At 33.9% G+C, this 19528-nt stretch overlaps 1 protein-coding gene and 1 pseudogene across 3 annotated transcripts in view; both read right to left on the minus strand.

The window, feature by feature from the left end:
* LOC148952812 (cGMP-specific 3',5'-cyclic phosphodiesterase-like) overlaps nucleotides 1–19528 on the minus strand; it is a 372326-nt gene that overhangs the window by 223153 nt on the left and 129645 nt on the right. The window lies entirely within an intron of this gene.
* On the minus strand, nucleotides 1897–10208 carry LOC148952813 (uncharacterized; annotated as a pseudogene).

Raw genomic sequence — 19528 nt, forward strand, 5'->3', positions numbered from 1 at the left:
CGTGGGGAGGGGGCTAATTGCCCTCCAATCACTTTCGACTATTAAAAATGGTACTAGCCCTTTGAATTTCCAATCGAATGAGCCTGTTTTGAAGTTTCTACGACAACGCCTTCTATAAAAACCTTACATGCCCCCAGGGCATAACTTAAAACCCTTGCCCTGAGGGTTGTGGAGGAGTGTCCTCCTCAAAAACATATTTTCTATCTGGAAATCAACTACGCTGAACAAAAAGTCTATATAAAAATTTTGATTGGATGTGTTTGGGGGAAAGATGGGCGTGGGGGGCTAGTTTCCCTCCAATCACTTTCAACTATTAAAAATGGTACTAGCCTTTTGAATGTCCAATTGAATGAGCCTTTTTTGAAGTTTCTACGACAACGCCTTCTATAAAGACCTTAAATGCCTCCAGGGCTTAACTTACAACCCGTCCCCTTTGGTTTGTGGGGGTGTTTCCTCCTCAAAAAAATATTTTATACATGCAAATCAACTACGCTTAAAAAATTGGATTTATCAAAATTTTGTTTGGATTTTTTTGGGGAAATGATGGGCTTGGGGGGGGGGGGGCTAGTTGCCCTCCAATCACTTTCAACTATTAAAAAGGGTGCTAGCCCTTTAAATGTCCAATGGAATATGCCTGTTTTGAAGTTTCAACGGCAACGCCTTCTATAAAAACCGTTATGACCCCAGGGCATAAATCAAAACCCCTGCCCTGAGGGTTGTGGGGGATTGTCCTCCAAAAAAACATTTATTGTATCTGGAAATCAACTACGCTTAACAAAATGGATATCTCAAAATTCTGTTGCGTTGTGTTTGGGGGAATAATGGGCGTGCGGGGGGCTAGTTTCCCTCCAATCACTTTTGACTATTGAAAATGGCACTAGCCACTCCAATTTCAAATCGAATGAGCCCTTTTCGAAGTTTCTACGACAACTCCTTCGATACGAAGTGCCCGGGTGGAAAAAAAACACATTTTGCCCACATCGTTCTTTACTTAGGCAGCGCTAGCGCGCTGCCTATGATAATATAACACTGACAATGCACAAATTTAGCCCTTGTTTATACGATTCTAGAAGGATCTGCGCGTGCACCGACGAGTCAAAAGCCGGTCTCACATCAAAAGAGCCAATAACAAGTGGATCACCCGTTGCCTCAGAATCAGACATAATAACAGCAAGGGTGAACAGAGCATCAGCACAATCGCGCCCCACCGTAAAACCAAACTGGTGGATTGGCATTTGGCAACAGTGTCTAACATTTGACAATACAAGCATTTCTAGAAGCTTGCATAAAACCGGCGACACAGTAATTGGGCGATACGAGGAGCATAGGTTAGCTGGCTTCCCTTTTTTCAGGATGGCCGTAAGTTGCCCTGTACAGAAAACATCGGGTACAAAAGCAACTAAGAATATTATCTGGTACAATAATGTTAACATTTCATACAAAACATTTCATTGCATACGAGTACCGTTCACAAGGTAAAGTGCACAAAAATCGTCAACTCCACGTGATTTTTTCTTTTTCAACCTATAGGCATTTGCAGTTACATCAGAAACAGATATGGTAAAGTCTGGAAAACTCGAGTGTGATAGCACAGATTCAAGTTTTTCGATATACGGTCTAGCTACACTGGGATTCGGGGCACTAAATTCGCTCGTAAAGTAAGCTCACAAGTCATTTGGATCACTAGGCATGGACTTAGGCGTGTTTGGGCGATATTTAATGCGGTCTTTCAATAAACGACTTGGATCATTAATTACTCTCTCTGTGTAGTCATTTTTCAAATTCACGCGGCGCTGCTTGAGGGCTTTCTCGAATTTATGTTTTGTGTGTACACGAGGACAATTCAGCACACCAAATTTAGGACGGCCACTTTCCCTCCACACTGAGAACCAGAACTTAGCATCCGGACATGCTTTCACTAGCTCTTGATTCTTTGAGAACCCCGGGATTTCAGTTCCTTTACGAATTTTCCTAACGGGAATAGAAGCATTTTCTGCGGTTAGTATTGCGTGTCCGATTTCAACACAGAAAACATTAACCTGTATTTTAGCTTCCTGGAAATTCCTATGTACCTTGGCTTGTAGTAGACTAAATGGCACGCTGATCTTCTGAAGCGTCGTGTCCAGCACTGTCCGATAAAGCAGGAAGTCGGCCTTTGACCAATCTTTTATTTCATACCACTGTGAAGTACTTTTGAACTTTGGGATACACACATTAGCACATGCTTCAATCGGGATATGGTCAGTGGAGTGACTTCCCATTAGTACGCTCACTGTGCCACTCACATTTGGTGTGCATGCCACATGGTCTATATTTTAGAATGAACCACTAGTATGTACAAATGTGAAATCTTTGTCTTTTGGGAGCATACGATACCGACTTTCAAGTGCACTTAGGATCAGCTGGGACCGAGGAGACGAGTTGTCGACTAGATTACAGTTGTAATCTCCGATTATAACGCATTTCAGTTTGGACAACATAGTAGCCTTGGGGCACTTTGCAAGTGCTTCCACTGCTTTTGAGAATCGGTTATCCGATTCTTCGTCGCTGTAGTTTATAGGAAGGTAAACATTGACCATCACCAGGTTCCCAACCCTTATAGCCATAAAGTTTTCAGCTGCATGAAGACTCTCAGAATCAACGGCAAAACTAAATACGATCGCTAGTACACCAGAGGGCATCCCGTGTTGACGAGACTTTGCTGGTACAAAATAAAATGTATGACTGTCCGATAACTTGAAAAGGCTTAGGCAATCATTTGTCAGTAAATGTTTTTGGATGCACAGAATATCGCTACGCCGACAAGCAGCGTAGCAATGTCCACTAAATTATCCTCATCTTGCACGCACTTCTTAAATAAATCGCCAGTTTTGCCTCCTTGGTTAACAGTTCTTTTGCCTTTAAAATCGAGTCTCTATAAAAAAAATCCACAGCTTGTTTTAAAAACACTTTCCTCTTTATTCCGACAGCCATTGATCGAGATATATAGTTCAACACGGCATTAAGCATTATACTCTCCCATGCTTGAAACCAGTTTAACCCCAATAAACAAGGGAATTGTCAGCCACCGTTCAACCTGATCCCCGCAATATAAGGGAGACTCTCCCGTCAGGTACAACGGCACCTACCACGGGTCTACTGCTCCTCTTCTGCTTGTCAATTAGGGTTACATAAAAAACAGCCTGGCACACTATATATATATATATATATATATATATATATATATATATATATATATATATATATATATATATATATATATATATATATATATATATATATATATATATATATATATATATATATATATATATATATATATATATATATATATATATATATATATATATATATATATATATATACATATATATATATATATGTCAGGATTATTCGGCAGTAATCCCTATTGCGAAATTTTTATTTCGTTCACTACAACTTACTGAATTATTAATGTCCGTATAATATCCAATTTTGATGTTGACACTTTGAATGCAAGTTTAAAACTGATAACATAATTATCAGTACAAGGCCATAACATAATTTGCACTTCACTGAAAAAAATACAAATGAATATGTATTATCAGTTTAATATACATATACTAATATTTAGTATTCAAAATGTTAATATTATTTGATTTATTGAAGCTATAAAAGTAAAATATTTCTATTTTTGCAGTAAAGTGCAAATTATGTTCCGGCCTTGGGAAGGCACAGGGGTTTTGAGCCCTACTCCTGTTTATTTCTGCTCGTTTTGAGGTTTGACTCGGTTATTTATTGTAACTTCTGTTCGTTTTGGGTTTCATTTATTTATCGATGCTGATTTGTGGTAGGTTCACGCTTGGTAGATTATTTGATTTTTGCTCATTTTTGGTTTAATGGAGTTCTTTACTTTTCTTTGAAAAACTTATTTTGTGGAATAAGTTTTTTTAATTAATTACTAAAAATACCTTGAGAGCAATTGTCTCCGAGAGCGTGTCATATTTGGGGAGTAACACGTCGTTTTAGCGTGTGCCAAGGATAGGGAATCTCAAGTGTTGCGCAATGGGGTAGTTTTAGAATATAATGTGTAGGACAAAATACTAGGAATGGCTTGGTAGTCCTCTCGGTTAGGGCACAAATCCGTTGGAAGAAAATTGACCTTTCGAGTCCTGGCGGGGTCAAGAACTAAAGAAAAAAACAAACAACTAAAGAAAGACAAAAAAGCGTTGAACGTTTCGAGCGAAAAATAGTTTGCCAAAAAGGGTATTATATAACATTGATGTATACAGACATTGCGTAAGATGCACTGGCCTTACATAAAGTGTGTTTCGCCATTAAGTTAAAGAAAAAACTGCTTTGAACATTTCGGGCAAAAAATGAAAATGTCGAAAAGGTATTACGTGACAGTGATGGTTGGACAATCATTACGTAAAGTGTGTGGGCTGTCGCTACGTTACAAGTGGAGATTCCCCCAAGGGTTCCTGTCTCAAGGTTAAATATAAATGTGTCAAGCATATTACACCTGACCGTATAAAACGGGGTGTGTTGTGACGTCATTGGAGTCCAGAGGGGTGTGTCATGGGAGTCTTGCCTACTCTGTTCCCTTTAATAGAACCGGTGACTGCGTTGCACAAGTGTGACGAATTGAGGGGCTGGTAGCTCCACTTGTCTAACGTGCTAAAAATGGTGGTTTCTAAAGGGAAATATTGGACATGTTCCATAAACCGTCTAAGGTTTTTAATAGAAAGAAACATCGTGGAGGAATAGAAACAGGGTTCTCGTAGAAATTTTTCCTGCTGACCATATTGTACAGGTGTGAGGGATTAGGTGTTCCATCTAGAATTTCCTATTATTACTACTTTTCTATTATCCTGACCACACTCCAGTTAAGTATATGCATACACGTGGGAATCTTGTCAGGGCTGGGAATCTTGCCAGTGCTGTCATGGGAATTTTGCCAGGGGTGGGAATCTTGACAGGGATGCCTTGAAGTCAATGGGCCGCGATCGGAATCCTGGGAGGGCTGCGGTCAAAGTGTCTAGGGGGATACTACTGATTGCTATCTCAAAATTTCTTTGGGTGAATTTTGGGACAATACGACGAGCGTGTGGGAGAGGGTAGCTTCCCCCCGACTACTGCTGCTCTTAGAAAGGGCAGTAGAACTTCTGATTACCAATGCATAAGCCCCCTCCGAAGCTTATACGACCACCCATTCTATTAAAACCTTATATGCCCCCGGGCCATAACATAAAAGCCCTGCCTGTGAGGGCTATGAGGGGGGTCATCCTCAAGGACATAATTTACGGACCTTTAAACTGCGCTGAACAAAATGGCTATCTCAGAATTTTGACTGGATGTGTTTTAGAAAATGACGGGCGTGGGAGGGACTTGAATGTCCTCCAATCGTTTTTTACTATAAAAAAGACACTATTCCCTTTAATTTCAAATAGGTTGATCCCTTTTGAAGTTTCTACGACAAATTCTTCTTCACGAAGTGCCCTGGTCTAACCCCCCCCCCTTCAAAAAAATAATAATAATACATTGTGTCAACATCGTTCTTTACTTAGGCAGTGCTATTACGCTGCCAAAGAAATCCTTGCCTAAGGCCAAAAGCCATAGTGTCTGAACTACCGTCAGCAGATTAGACCCCGTCGCTGCACCGGCAGATCGACCGAACGCCGCCAACAACAGGCCCGGTCGACCGCCACCGAAGTGTCGCTATGCCGCAGGCACGCCGCTGCCGGCAAAGGCGGCTGCGTTCGGCTGACTTTAAATTAATTTTGCGGCAATTCTTTATTGCTTCAACGGCAAAGTCGGAAATTTTCTTTCTCGTTTGGTTCAGTATTTCGATTTTCCTGGTAAGAAATCCAGCAGGACATGCACTATCCCCGACTTTTTGGGTATTTCCCCGAAAATCTATGCGTCACCCCGAAAACAAATTTGGTTCCCCAAATCCCCTAAAATCAAGCAATCACGGCAAGGGCGGATCCAGGATTTTTTTTCGGGGGGGGGGGGGGGTACTAATTTTTGACTTTTTCGGGGGGGGGGGTTACTAAATTTTGACTCAGATATCGACTAATTTTACTGATTTTTACCTAGGTTTTACTAATTTTCGACTTATTTTCAACTCGGCCAAAAGTTTTTGGGGGGGGGGGGTTCAAACCGGGTAACCCCCGCCCCTGGATACGGCCTTAATTCACGGTGCCACCCCTAGCGACTTATCACCAGTGACTTTCCCTGCCAAATATTACTTTGCATACCATAATTCTTCACCGTTAATTTTCATCTCTTTTGTTACTTTGCATAAAAACCAGACAGATGCAATTGCAATATACACAGTTCTTCATATGTTGCAACAAAAAGTATCGTCTCTATGAAATGAGTTTAAATAATTTCCAATGCAGTTTCCCCATTGCTATTTCTTACATCATTCGTAGTCAGGAATTTTATTTTGAAGTTGAATAGATTTATAGAACATATTCACTACTATATAGCTGCAGCCTTCAGTTGGATTTTGATTCTTGAAATTGATAGCCGACAGACTGTTTCTACAGATGGATTGTATGTTTGCAGATTTTTTTTTCTTTTGCTGTTTTAAGATAACATTTTTTTAATGTTTAATACCCAATTGTTGAACGTCTGATAGATTAAAAAAAATACCGTCTTCTTTCTGAAGCAATTTTACCCCCCCCCCCCCAAAAAAAAAAAAACTTCTATTGAGACAAAATTTAGCTATAGACTAAGCTATGTAAAGGGTTGGGGAATTAAAGATTGAAACGGAAGTTACCCCAAAAATATGATTTATAAAAAATTGTAAATTATTGCCTATAGGGGGGGGATAGGGGGCTATCATTCCTAAATGATAACACCTCATTTTTTTTTTAATTGAAAGCAGGGATGCCAAAAAGATAATCATTTTTTTGATTTAAAGGGGAGAAGGAAGAAAATGATATCAAATTCCCTGGGAAATTATTGAAGTATTTTGAGAGACCCAGGACCCCCCATTGGGACGTGTTCATTGTCTTGGGTATTTTGCGATTTCTCATAGGCTACTGATCTAATTTGGCTTTTGTGTGTGCTCTCTTTTAATTAGATTCTTAGGATCTTATTGAATGCAACGGCGAATCTATGACTCAGTTTTCCAATGAGGTATATCTGAATAATTTCGACATTTTTGGCGTTGTCTTTGTACCCCTTTACTCATACCCTCAATTTTTTTTCAAGGTACACTAAGCTGTTTAACGTTATTTTGCGTGTTTGTTTGAACCATATAGTGACCTAGTTAATTATTAAGTAAATTATTTTTTTTTTTAAATTTAAAATCTGAGACGGTATCCTATCAAGTTCGTTTCCAGAGGGGGGGGGGGGTAGGGAGGGGTTTTATTTAAATGATAATATCTCAATTTTTTTATTGAAAACAGGGATGCCAAAAAGTTAATTTTTTTTTTCGAATTTAAAGCAGAGACGGCATCCTATCAAGGTGGTATCCAGAGGGAGGGGATAGGGAGCTATCATATTTGAATGATAATATCTCGATTTTTTTTTTTAAACAGGGATGCCAATAAGTTAATTTTTTTTATTTAAAGCAGAAAGGGTATCCTATCCAGATGGTATCCAGAAGGGGGGCATAGGGAGTTAATATATCTAAATGATAGTACCTTCATTTCTTTTTTATTGAAAGCAGGGATGCCAAAAAGTTGAAAAGTTGACGAAAATTAACAAGATTTTCGTGAGTTATACTTGATAAAGCACTTGTATAGTTTTATCGTCCAAAGAGAAATGGACATATGCGTCCAACCCATTTTTTTTTCTTACTGATGAAACGGGTTTGCTTTGAAAACATTCATTCATAAGTACTTACTACGCTTGAGGCTATTAAAAAAAAAAAAAAACTCTTTGGAGATTTCCATGGATATGACCATAAAAGAAGCTTTGAGCCTGGGTTTGGATCAAAGAGGAGTCTTTGAGTATTGTGGTCAAAGGTGACTTATTGTTGCGAATTTCTTAAATTTGGTATTTTTTGTGAGCATTTGGAAATCAAAGCTTAAACTCAACAACTCATACTAAGTCTTCAAACATTTTGCTTGGATTAAAAGTGACGAACTAGGAAGAAAATCTCAACATCTTCCTGAAGCTACTTCAGTCTGCATGTTATTCCATTTAATTACATATAAAACGGATGAGCTTTTAAATTTTTACCTAGGAAAATAGGTAAAACCAAATACCGAATACCCGAATTTCTTCATACCGAATAAACCATTAAGTGTTTTTGTTTCATTGTAATTGAAGTGTTCTCATGTGAAGTGTTTATAATTTAGCTGATTTTATAATTTGGAATGAATCCCCAAAAGAAAAATGAATAATATCCAAAAGAGCAGCCAAAAGCATTAGAAAAAGCAGCAGTTCAGCCTTAGCCTACATGAAATATATTCTATAAAGAAGCCAAAAAAACTTTAAAATGTATTTTTCTTTAAATTGTTCTTAAAAACCAGGTTTTAATACAAGGAAGGCTTTTTAGGAATCCAAAAGAGCGAAAAAAAAAATCAATATCAAAATCGCCTATTTCAACCGTTTTAAATGTGACAAAACAGATATAGGCAAAGGGCATTATGAAAAGATTAAGCTTCTAAGTTCAAAGTTCCATTCAAAGTTTTTACCCAGATAGTAGACGAATTTTGTGACACAGTATTTGAAGTCTTGTATGCAATAATGCCCGATGAAAAAAAAAACTAATAATTTTGATAATTATTTACGTTAAGAATAGATAGCTAATAGATAATTCAACTATTATGCAAGGGTTCTGAAACACCACAGTCATTTCGTTTCTACCAGATTTCCACTTCTCTTGATGAATAACGAAGAACACCAGTTTCCAGCCAGCGACTTTTGAAGTTTTGAACTCATGAATAGGCTCGAATCTGTTGTAAATTTAAGCTGTGATTTGAGAAAAACTGATGAAAACATTAATGTTTGCGGTCAACATTGATATTACCGGCGGCACGACAGTAGAGAGGGAGGGGCTACTCCGAGACGAACACCAAATATGGGCATAGAGTCCCTAGGGAGAACACGTGGTTAATCAAAGCGATTGAGGAATTGGAACACCTGTGCTGTCAGTCATTAACCAAATTGTTTCCGAGCAAAGTTTAATAATGTTTGACAGGTACAGTTCCAGGAATAGATCCAAGCCGTTAATGTCTTTGACTCGGAAACAATTCTATTGGTCGAACTCCAAAAGATATTAATAACCAAACGCCATGGAAACATTTCTCCAAGAAACATCTTAGCGATGAATAGATTTAGCGCGGGAATCAGGTTTCTTAGTAATTTGAAATGTGACAGCGCAGAGATACCAAAAACAAAAGAAACACGCTGAAATTACGTTTAGGGGTTATTTGGGCGAAACCGTTTTAGACATTTTATGGAATTATTTTGGCGAAACAGTTAGAGACATTTTAAAAGATGATTTTAAAAGAGGATTTTAGAAGAGGATTTGAGGGTTAAACTCTGTGGTCGTTATAATACACAAGTTGTATTTGAACAGTGTCGTGAGGTCCCCTACCCCAGCCCCAAAGGGCCCCTGTCCCCCTAATGCCTGAGCCCCCAAAAAGCCCCGGGACCCCAAAGTCCCCCCTCCCCCCTCCCCCATTTTTTTAAAATAACTTTTGATTTTTTTTAACATGGCATTTTTTTAAATTTCTTACGCATCTTAAAATGACATGAAATATGCTTACGGCTCTACCAATCGTACTCTGTGCTAGTTCATAGACACAACGCGGCTTTCCCACTGGTACTCTATGGCAGGTTATCGACACTACCTAGTTTATTGCATGCATTGAATCAGTATTTTTTCGCAGTGGAAGGATCAACACACAATTCATATCTGTAAAAAAGTGAAGATGAATTATTCGACGAAAGTATGTGCACATGATAAAATCATCGTCGTGTTGAATGCTAACAAGGAGAAATACCTGAACTATGAAACGAGTGCAAGTGGTAACACTATTGGAAATGTATGCATACGTTGTCACGACAGCGAGAAGTTAGATTTCTTTGGAGTACCCAAAAATTTCAATCGTGTAAACGGTGGATATGCGAGAGTAACATTAACAGAGAAATTAGTGTTCAAATAGAATGCAAACTTAAAAATAATTTTCGATGATTGGGGACAACTCCTTGCTACTGTTGCTGGTAACAAATTACCTGTTGATATATCCTATCATCATCTTTCCGGTATTAGCATTTTAAAGAGATCAAGAAGAAAGCAAGCATACTCCTGCAATAATGTCATTAATCATATCTTGTCAATGTGCCAAAACTGCTATCTGTGTAAAAATAATGTGACAATAGACAGTGAAATCGCAGGCAGAATAAAAAGGACATTAGCAGACAATATCATCAATGAATATAAAGATGAATTGTCGGAAAGTGAAGCGCAAGTGTACTAATAATGTATAATAATGTATTTAACATATTGTTATATTAATATTCTACATGTCTTTATTTCCTTAAAAATATCTTATGCATTATTTCGTTAAGTGTTCATTATTTTTAGGGTATGCTAGAACATCAAACGTTCAGAATATCTATTAAAAAGGTCAGAGATGTAAGAAAAAGAATTTTTAGAAATAAAGATACTGCTAGCAAGCTTAATTTTTCATAAAAGATAGAAAAGTTCAAGTTGTCTTCTGAATTTTACCAAAGAACACAATTCGAGTCTAATTTCACCAAAGAAAATAAAAAGCTTCCACTTCAGTTTCAAGTTCACCAAGACATAAGAAATTTAAAGTTCACTGCTAAATGTTTCCGTAGAAGATAGGAAAAGTTACGCTATGGTTCTGATTAGCTCCCATGAAGACACAAAGGTCCACTTTAATTCTAAATTTTCTTAAATTCAATTCAGACCTTTCTCAAAGAGTTAAATTTAAAGTTCAGTTCCAAATATTTTCCAAAGAAGATAGGAAAAGTTATACTATGATTGTGATTATTTTCTATGAAGATAAAAAGTTTCACTTTAATTCTAAATTTTCTTAAATTCAGTTCCGACTTTTCTCAAAGAGAAGAAAAAATTTTAAGTTCTGTTCCAAATATTTTCCCGGAAGAAGAAAAGTCCCAAGACATGAAAATTTAAAGTTCACTTCTAAATTTTTCCATAGAAGATAGGAAAAGTTATACTATGATTGTGATTATTTTCCATGAAGACAAAAAGTTTCACTTTAATTTTAAATTTTCTTAAATTCAATTCCGACCTTTCTCAAACAGATGAAAAAATTTAAAGTTCTGTTCCAAATATTTTCCCGGAAGAAGAAAAGTTCAACTTTGATTCTGAATTTTCTCAATGAAAATGAAATAAGTTATTGATCAATTCTATTTTCCCAAAATAATATAAAAATTTTCCCACTTCAGTTAAGATTTTTCTCAAAAAGATGAAAAAATTTAAAATACTGTTCCAAATTTTTCATAGAAGATAGAAAAGTTCAATTTCTCTTCTGAATTTTACCAAAGAACATAATTCAATTCTAATTTCTCCAGAGAAAATAAAAAGCTTCCTCATCAGTTTTAGGTTCACCAAGACATAAAAATTTAAAGTTCAGTTCTAAATTTTTCCATAGAAGATATGAAAATTTATACTATGATTGTGATTATTTTCCATGAAGATAAAAAGTTTCACTTTAATTTTAAATTTTCTTAAATTCAATTCCGACCTTTCTCAAACAGATGAAAAAATTTAAAGTTCTGTTCCAAATATTTTCCCGGAAGAAGAAAAGTTCAACTTCAATTCTGAATTTTCTCAATGAAAATGAAATAAGTTATTGATCAATTCTATTTTCCTAAAATAATATAAAATTTTCCACTTCAGTTCAGATTTTTCTCAAACAGATGAAAAAATTTTAAATACTGTTCCAAATTTTTCATAGAAGATAGAAAAGTTCAAGTTCTCTTCTGAATTTTACCAAAGAACACAATTATATTCTAATTTCTCCAGAGAAAATAAAAAGCTTCCTCATCAGTTTTAGGTTCACCAAGACATAAAAATTTAAAGTTCAGTTCTAAATTTTTCCATAGAAGATAGGAAAAGTTATACTATGATTGTGATTATTTTCCATGAAGATAAAAAGTTTCACTTTAATTCTAAATTTTCTTAAATTCAATTCCGACCTTTCTCAAAAAGATGAAAAAATTTAAAGTTCTGTTCCAAATGTTTTCCGGGAAGAAGAAAAGTACAACTTCAATTCTGAATTTTTCCAATGAAAACGAAATAAGTTATTGATCAAGTCTATTTTACTAGAATAATATAAAATTTTCCAATTCAATTCAGATTTTCTCAAAGATGAAAAAATTTGAAATACTGTTCCAAATTTTTACTAGAAGATAGAAAAGTTCAAGTTCTCTTCTGAATTTTACCAAAGAACATAATTCAATTCTAATTTCTCCAAAGAAAATAAAAAGCTTCCACTTCCGTTTTAAGTTCACCAAGACATGAAAAATTTAAAGTTCACTTCTAAATTTTTCCGTAGAAGATAGGAAAAGTTATACTATGATTGTGATTATTTTCCATAGAGATAAAAAGTTCCACTTTAATTCTAAATTTTCTTAAATTCAATTCCGACCTTTCTCAAAGAGATGAAAAAATTTAAAGTTCTGTTCCAAATATTTTCCCGGAAGAAGAAAAGTTCAACTTCGATTTTGAATTTTCTCAATGAACATGAATTAAGTTATTGATCAATTCTATTTTCCCAAAATAATATAAAAATTTTCCACTTCATTTCAGATTTTCTCAAAGAGATGAAAAAATTTAAAATACTGTTCCAAAATTTTCATAGAAGATAGAAAATTTCAAGTTCTCTTCTGAATTTTAACAAAGAACACAATTCAATTCTAATTTCTCCAGAGAAAATAAAAATCTTCTACAGATTATTTTCCATGAAGATAAAAAGTTTCACTTTAATTATAAATTTTATTAAATTCAATTCCGACTTTTCTCAAAGAGATTAAAAAATTTAAAGTTCTATTCCAAATATTTTCCCGGAAGAAGAAAAGTTCAACTTCGATTCTGAATTTTCTCAATGAAAATGAAATAAGTTATTGATCAATTCTATTTTCCTAATATAATATAAAATTTTCCACTTCAATTCAGATTTTTCTATAAGAGATGAAAAAATTTAAAATACTGTTCCAAATTTTTCTTAGAAGATAGAAAAGTTTAAGTTCTCTTCTGAATTTTACCAAAGAACACAATTCAGTTCTAATTTCTCCAGAGAAAATAATAAGCTTCCATTTCAGTTTTAAGTTCACCAAGACAAAAAAAATTTTAAGTTCAGTTCTTAATTTTTCAGCAGAAGATAGGAAAAGTTATAATATGATTGTGATTATTTTCCATGAAGATAAAAAGTTTCACTTTAATTCTAAATTTTCTTAAATTCAGTTCCGACTTTTCAAATAGAGATGAAAAAATTTAAAGTTATGTTCCAAATTTTTCATAGAAGATAGGAAAAGTTATACTTTGATCGTGAATATTCAATTTCTCTTCTGAATTTTTTCAAAGAACACAATTCAATTCTAATTTCTCCAGAGAAAATAAAAAGCTTCCACTTCAGTTTTAACTTCACCAAGACATAAAAAATTTAAAGTTCAGTTCTAAATTTTTCCGCAGAAGATAGGAAAAGTTATACTATGATTGTGATTATTTTCTATGAAGATAAAAAGTTTCACTTTAATTCTAAATTTTCTTAAATTCAGTTCTGACTTTTCTCAAAGAGATGAAAAAATTTAAAGTTTTATTTCAAATATTTTCCCGGAAGAAGAAAAGTTCAACTTCGATTCTGACTTTTCTCAATGAAAATGAAATAAGTTATTGATCAATTCTATTCCCCCAAAATAATATACAAAGTTTCCACTTCAGTTCAGATTTTTTTCAAAGAGATGAAAAATTTTTAAATACTGTTCCAAATTTTTCATAGAAGATAGAAAAGTTCAAGTTCTCTTCTGAATTTTACCAAAGAACATAATTCAATTCTAATTTCTCCAGAGAAAATAAAAAGCTTCCACGTCAGTTTTAAGTTCACCAAGACATAAAAAATTTAAAGTTCAGCTCTAAATTTTTCCATAGAAGATAGGAAAAGTTATACTATGATTGCGATTATTTTCCATGAAGATAAAAAGTTTCACTTTAATTCTAAATTATCTTAAATTCAATTCCGACCTTTCTCAAAGAGATAAAAAATTTAAAGTTTGGAACAAATATTTGGAACAGAACTTTAAATTTTTTCATCTCTATTTTAAAAGTCGGAACTGAATTTAAGAAAATTTTGAATTAAAGTGAAACCTTTTATCTTCATGGAAAATAATCACAATCATATTATAAATTTTCCTATCTTCTGCGGAAAAATTTAGAACTGAACTTAAAATTTTTTTTGTCTTGGTGAACTTAAAACTGAAATGGAAGCTTATTATTTTCTCTGGAGAAATTAGAACTGAATTGTGTTCTTTGGTAAAATTCAGAAGAGAACTTAAACTTTTCTATCTTCTAAGAAAAATTTGGAACAGTATTTTAAATTTTTTCATCTCTTATAGAAAAATCTGAATTGAAGTGGAAAATTTTATATTATATTAGGAAAATAGAATTGATCAATAACTTATTTCATTTTCATTGAGAAAATTCAGAATCGAAGTTGAACTTTTCTTCTTCCGGGGAAATATTTGGAACAGAACTTTAAATTTTTTCATCTCTTTGAGAGAAGTCGGAATTGAATTTAAGAAAATTTATAATTAAAGTGAAACTTTTTATCTTCATGGAAAATAATCTGTAGAAGCTTTTTATTTTCTCTGGAGAAATCAGAATTGAAATGTGTTCTTTGTTAAAATCCAGAAGTGAACTTGAACTTTTCTATCTTCTATGAAAAATTTGGAACAGTATTTTAAATTTTTTCATCTCTTTGAAAAAAATCTGAACTGAAGTGGAAACATTTTATATTATTTTTGGAAAATAGAATTGATAAATAACTTATTTAATTTTCATTGAGAAAATTCAGAATCAAAGTTGAACTTTTCTTCTTCCGGGAAAATATTTGGAACATAACTTTAAATTTTTTCATCTCTTTGAGAAAGGTCGGAATTGAATTTAAGAAAATTTAGAATTAAAGTGAAACTTTTTATCTTCATGGAAAATAATCACAATCATAGTATAACTTTTCCTATCTTCTATCTTCCTATCTTCTTTTCCTTGGTGAATTTTATAATTTTTTCATCTGTTTGAGAAAGGTTGGAATTGAATTTAAGAAAATTTAAAATTAAAATGAAACTTTTTATCTTCATGGAAAATAATCACAATCATAGTATAACTTTTCCTATCTTCTATGGAAAAATTTAGAAGTGAACTTTAAATTTTTTATGTCTTGGGACTTTTCTTCTTCCGGGAAAATATTTGGAAGAGAACTTAAAAATTTTTAATCTCTTTGAGAAAAGTTGGAACTGAATTTAAGAAAATTTAGAATTAAAGTGAAACTTTTTATCTTCATAGAAAATAATCACAATCATAGTATAACTTTTCCTATCTTCTTTGGAAAAATTTAGAACTGAACTTTAAATTTTTATGTCTTGGTGAACTTAAAACTGATGAAGAAGCTTTTTGTTTTCTCTGGAGAAATTAGAATTGAATTGTGTTCTTTGGTAAAATTCAGAAGAGAACTTGAACTTTTCTATCTTCTATGAAAAATTTGGAACAGTATTTTAAATTTTTTCATCTCTTTGAGAAAAATCTTAACTGAAGTGGGAAAATTTTTATATTATTTTGGGAAAATAGAATTGATCAATAACTTATTTCATTTTCATTGAGAAAATTCAGAATCAAAGTTGAACTTTTCTTCTTCCGGGAAAATATTTGGAACAGAACTTTAAATTTTTTCATCTGTTTGAGAAAGGTCGGAATTGAATTTAAGAAAATTTAAAATTAAAGTGAAACTTTTTGTCTTCATGGAAAATAATCACAATCATAGTATAACTTTTCCTATCTTCTATGGAAAAATTTAGAAGTGAACTTTAAATTTTTTATGACTTGGGACTTTTCTTCTTCCGGGAAAATATTTGGAACAGAGCTTAAAATTTTTTCATCTCTTTGAGAAAAGTCGGAACTAAATTTAAGAAAATTTAGAATTAAAGTGAAACTTTTTATCTTCATAGAAAATAATCACAATCATAGTATAACTTTTCCTATCTTCTTTGGAAAAATTTAGAACTGAACTTTAAATTTTTTATGTCTTTGTAAACATAAAACTGATCAGGAAGCTTTTTATTTTCTCTGGAGAAATTAGAATTGAATTGTATTCTTTGGTAAAATTCAGAAAATAAATTGAACTTTTCTATCTTCTATGAAAAATTTGGAAGAGCATTTTAAATTTTTTCATCTTTATGAGAAAATCTGAACTGAAAAGTAAACTTTTTATATTATTTTGGGGAAATAGAATTGATCTATAAATTATTTCATTTTCATTGAGAAAATTCAGAATCGACTTTGAATTATTCTTCTTCAGTTGAAATATTTGGAACTAAACTTTAAATCTAATTCTTTGAGAAAGGTCAGAATTGAACTTACAAAAATTTAGAATTAAAGTGGACCTTTTTATCTTCATGAAAACTAATCATAACCATAGTATAAATTTTACTATCTTCTATGGAAAAATTTAGAAGTGAACTTTAAATTTTTTATGTCTTGGTGAACTTAAAACTGAAGTGGAAGCTTTTTATTTTCTCTGGTGAAATTAGTATTGAAATGTGTTCTATGGTAAAATTCAGAAGAGAACTTGAACTTTTCTATCTTTTATGAAAAATTGAGCCTGCTAGCAGTATCTTTATCTCTAAAAATTCTTTTTCTTACATCTCTGACCTTTTTAATAGATATTCTGAACGTTTGATGTTCTAGCATACCCTAAAAATAATGAACACTTAACGAAATAATGCATAAGATATTTTTAATGAAATAACGACATGTAGAATATTAATATAAAAATATGTTAAATACATTATTATACATTATTAGTACACTTGCGCTTCACTTTCCGTCAATTCATCTTTATATTCATTGATGATATTGACTGCTAATGTCCTTTTTATTCTGCCTGCGATTTCACTGTCTATTGTCACATTATTTTTACATAGATAGCAGTTTTGGCACATTGACAAGATATGATTAATGACATTAGTGCAGGAGTATGCTTGTCTTCTTCTTGATCTCTTTAAAATGCTAATACCGGAAAGATGATGATAGGATGTATCAACAGGTAATGTGGTACCAGCAACAGTAGCAAGGAGTTGTCCCCGATCATCGACAATTATTTTTATGTTTGCATTCTCTTTGAACACAAATTTCTCTGGTAATGTTACTCTCGCATATCCACCGTTTACACGATTGAAATTTTTGGGTACTCAAAAGAAATCTAACTTCTCACTGTCATGACAACGTATGCATACATTTCCAATAGTGTTACCACTTGCACTCGTTTCATAGTCCAGGTATTTCTCCTTGTCAGCATTCAACACGACGATGATTTTATCATGTGCACATACTTTTGTCGAATAATTCATCTTCACTTTTTTACAGATATGAATTGTGTGTTTATCCTTCCACTGCGTAAAAACTACTGATTTAATGCATGCACTAAACTAGGTAGTGTCGATAACCTGCCATAGAGTACCAATGGGAAAGCCACGTCGTGTCTATAAACAAGCACAGAGTACGATTGGTAGAGCTGTAAGCATATTTCATGTCATTTTAAGATGCGTAAAAAAGTTAAAAAAATGCCATGTTAAAAAAAGTTCAAAAGTTATTTTAAAAAAATGGGGGAGGGGGGAGGGGGCTTTGGGGTCCCGGGGCTTTTTGGGGGATCAGGGTTCATTAGGGGGACAGGGGCCCTTTGGGGTGGGGGTAGGGGACCTCACGATACTGTTCAAATACAACTTGTGTATTATAACGACCACAGAGTTTCACCCTCAAATCCTCTTCTTTAATCATCTTTTAAAATCATCTTTTAAAATGTCTCCAACTGTTTCGCCGAAATAATTCCATAAAATGTCTAAAACGGTTTCGCCCAAATAACCCCTAAACGTAATTTCAGCGTGTTTCTTTTGTTTTTGGTATCTCTGCGCTGTCACATTTCAAATTACTAAGAAACCTGATTCCCGCGCTAAATCTATTCATCGCTAAGATGTTTCTTGGAGAATTGTTTCCATGGCGTTTGGTTATTAATATCTTTAGGAGTTCGACCAGTAGAATTGTTTCCGAGTCAAAGACATTAATGACTTGGATCTATTCCTGGAGCAATACCTGTCAGATATTATTAAACTTTGCCCGGAAACAATTTGATTAATGACTGACAGCACAGGTGTTCCAAATTCCCAATCGCTTTGATTAACCACGTGTTCTCCCTAGGGACTCTATGCCCATATTTGGTGTTCGTCTCGGAGTAGCACCTCCCTCTCTACTCTCGACGGCGGCGCGCTGTTTTTGGCCCCGCCGTCGCCAGTCTTCCCTCATCGGCGCGGCTCCGGGGTCTACAGCAAATTATCTTACAGTTTTTAAAAGTTTGGGGTCGTACTGTGGGCTCCTCTGTAACAGAGGGCTGATTAAGTAGGGAATTGGATGGACGGGGAGCTGTACCAGAACGCACTACCAAGGGCACGTGACTTGTGTAATATTCACAAGTCACGAAATGTTCTTTTAATATTAACAAATATTAATATAATAATAACTAATATTAATATTATTCTTTTAATTTGACATTTTAACTGTAACCACATTTGCAATGACTGACCACTTAATGCACTTACTGTGGTTTAAAGCACGACCTAATTGAATTGGCAGTAACGTTTTTTTTTTCAGGAAAACACTTGTACCATTATAATACACCCTTTTCCTTTGCCGTTATCATTTCTTAAAATAACTGGTGTTTTTTGGGAGGGGGGGCGAGGGTGTCATATAACCTTAAGGGGTCACTTCAGCTTTTAGATTATTGCTCTTATCCTCTGACCACCACCCAGATAATTTTAATTTCATTTTTTTTTTGTATAGAAATCTTACAAGGCCTATCCCCGAGGATATGGTGATTATTTATTAAAATCAATTACTTGTAGTTACAGCTCAGTTTATTTGCACTCTATGAAATGCCACTTTCCTTGAGGAAAATTTTTTTGCCCAGGTAACTTGTTCTTATTGCCAATTCCATTTCTCTGTCTCTCTCTCTGTCTCTCTATCTCTTTGTCGGTATCTCGTTACCTCTATCTCCCTGTCTATACGTCTGCCTCCCTTTCTTTCTCTCTTTCTCTCTCTCTCTGTTTCTCTCTCTCTCTTTGATAGTTCAACTCAGAAACCATTCAGAAACTAAGCTTCCCCCCCTTTGTCCTCTTTTTCTTTGAAAGTGAGATTTTTCTGTACGGGCATTTCTTCAAAAAATTGAACTCGGTAAAAGATAAACTATTCTGAAAATTTTATCACCAACAACACCAAACTTCCACCTTAAAAGAGCTAAAAGAGGGTCATATCTAAAAAAGCCTC

Source organism: Artemia sp. Qi Xiang Cuo, chromosome 4, assembly GCF_049724085.1.
Source record: "Artemia sp. Qi Xiang Cuo chromosome 4, ASM4972408v1, whole genome shotgun sequence".
In the NCBI taxonomy this organism is placed as follows: domain Eukaryota; kingdom Metazoa; phylum Arthropoda; class Branchiopoda; order Anostraca; family Artemiidae; genus Artemia; species Artemia sp. Qi Xiang Cuo.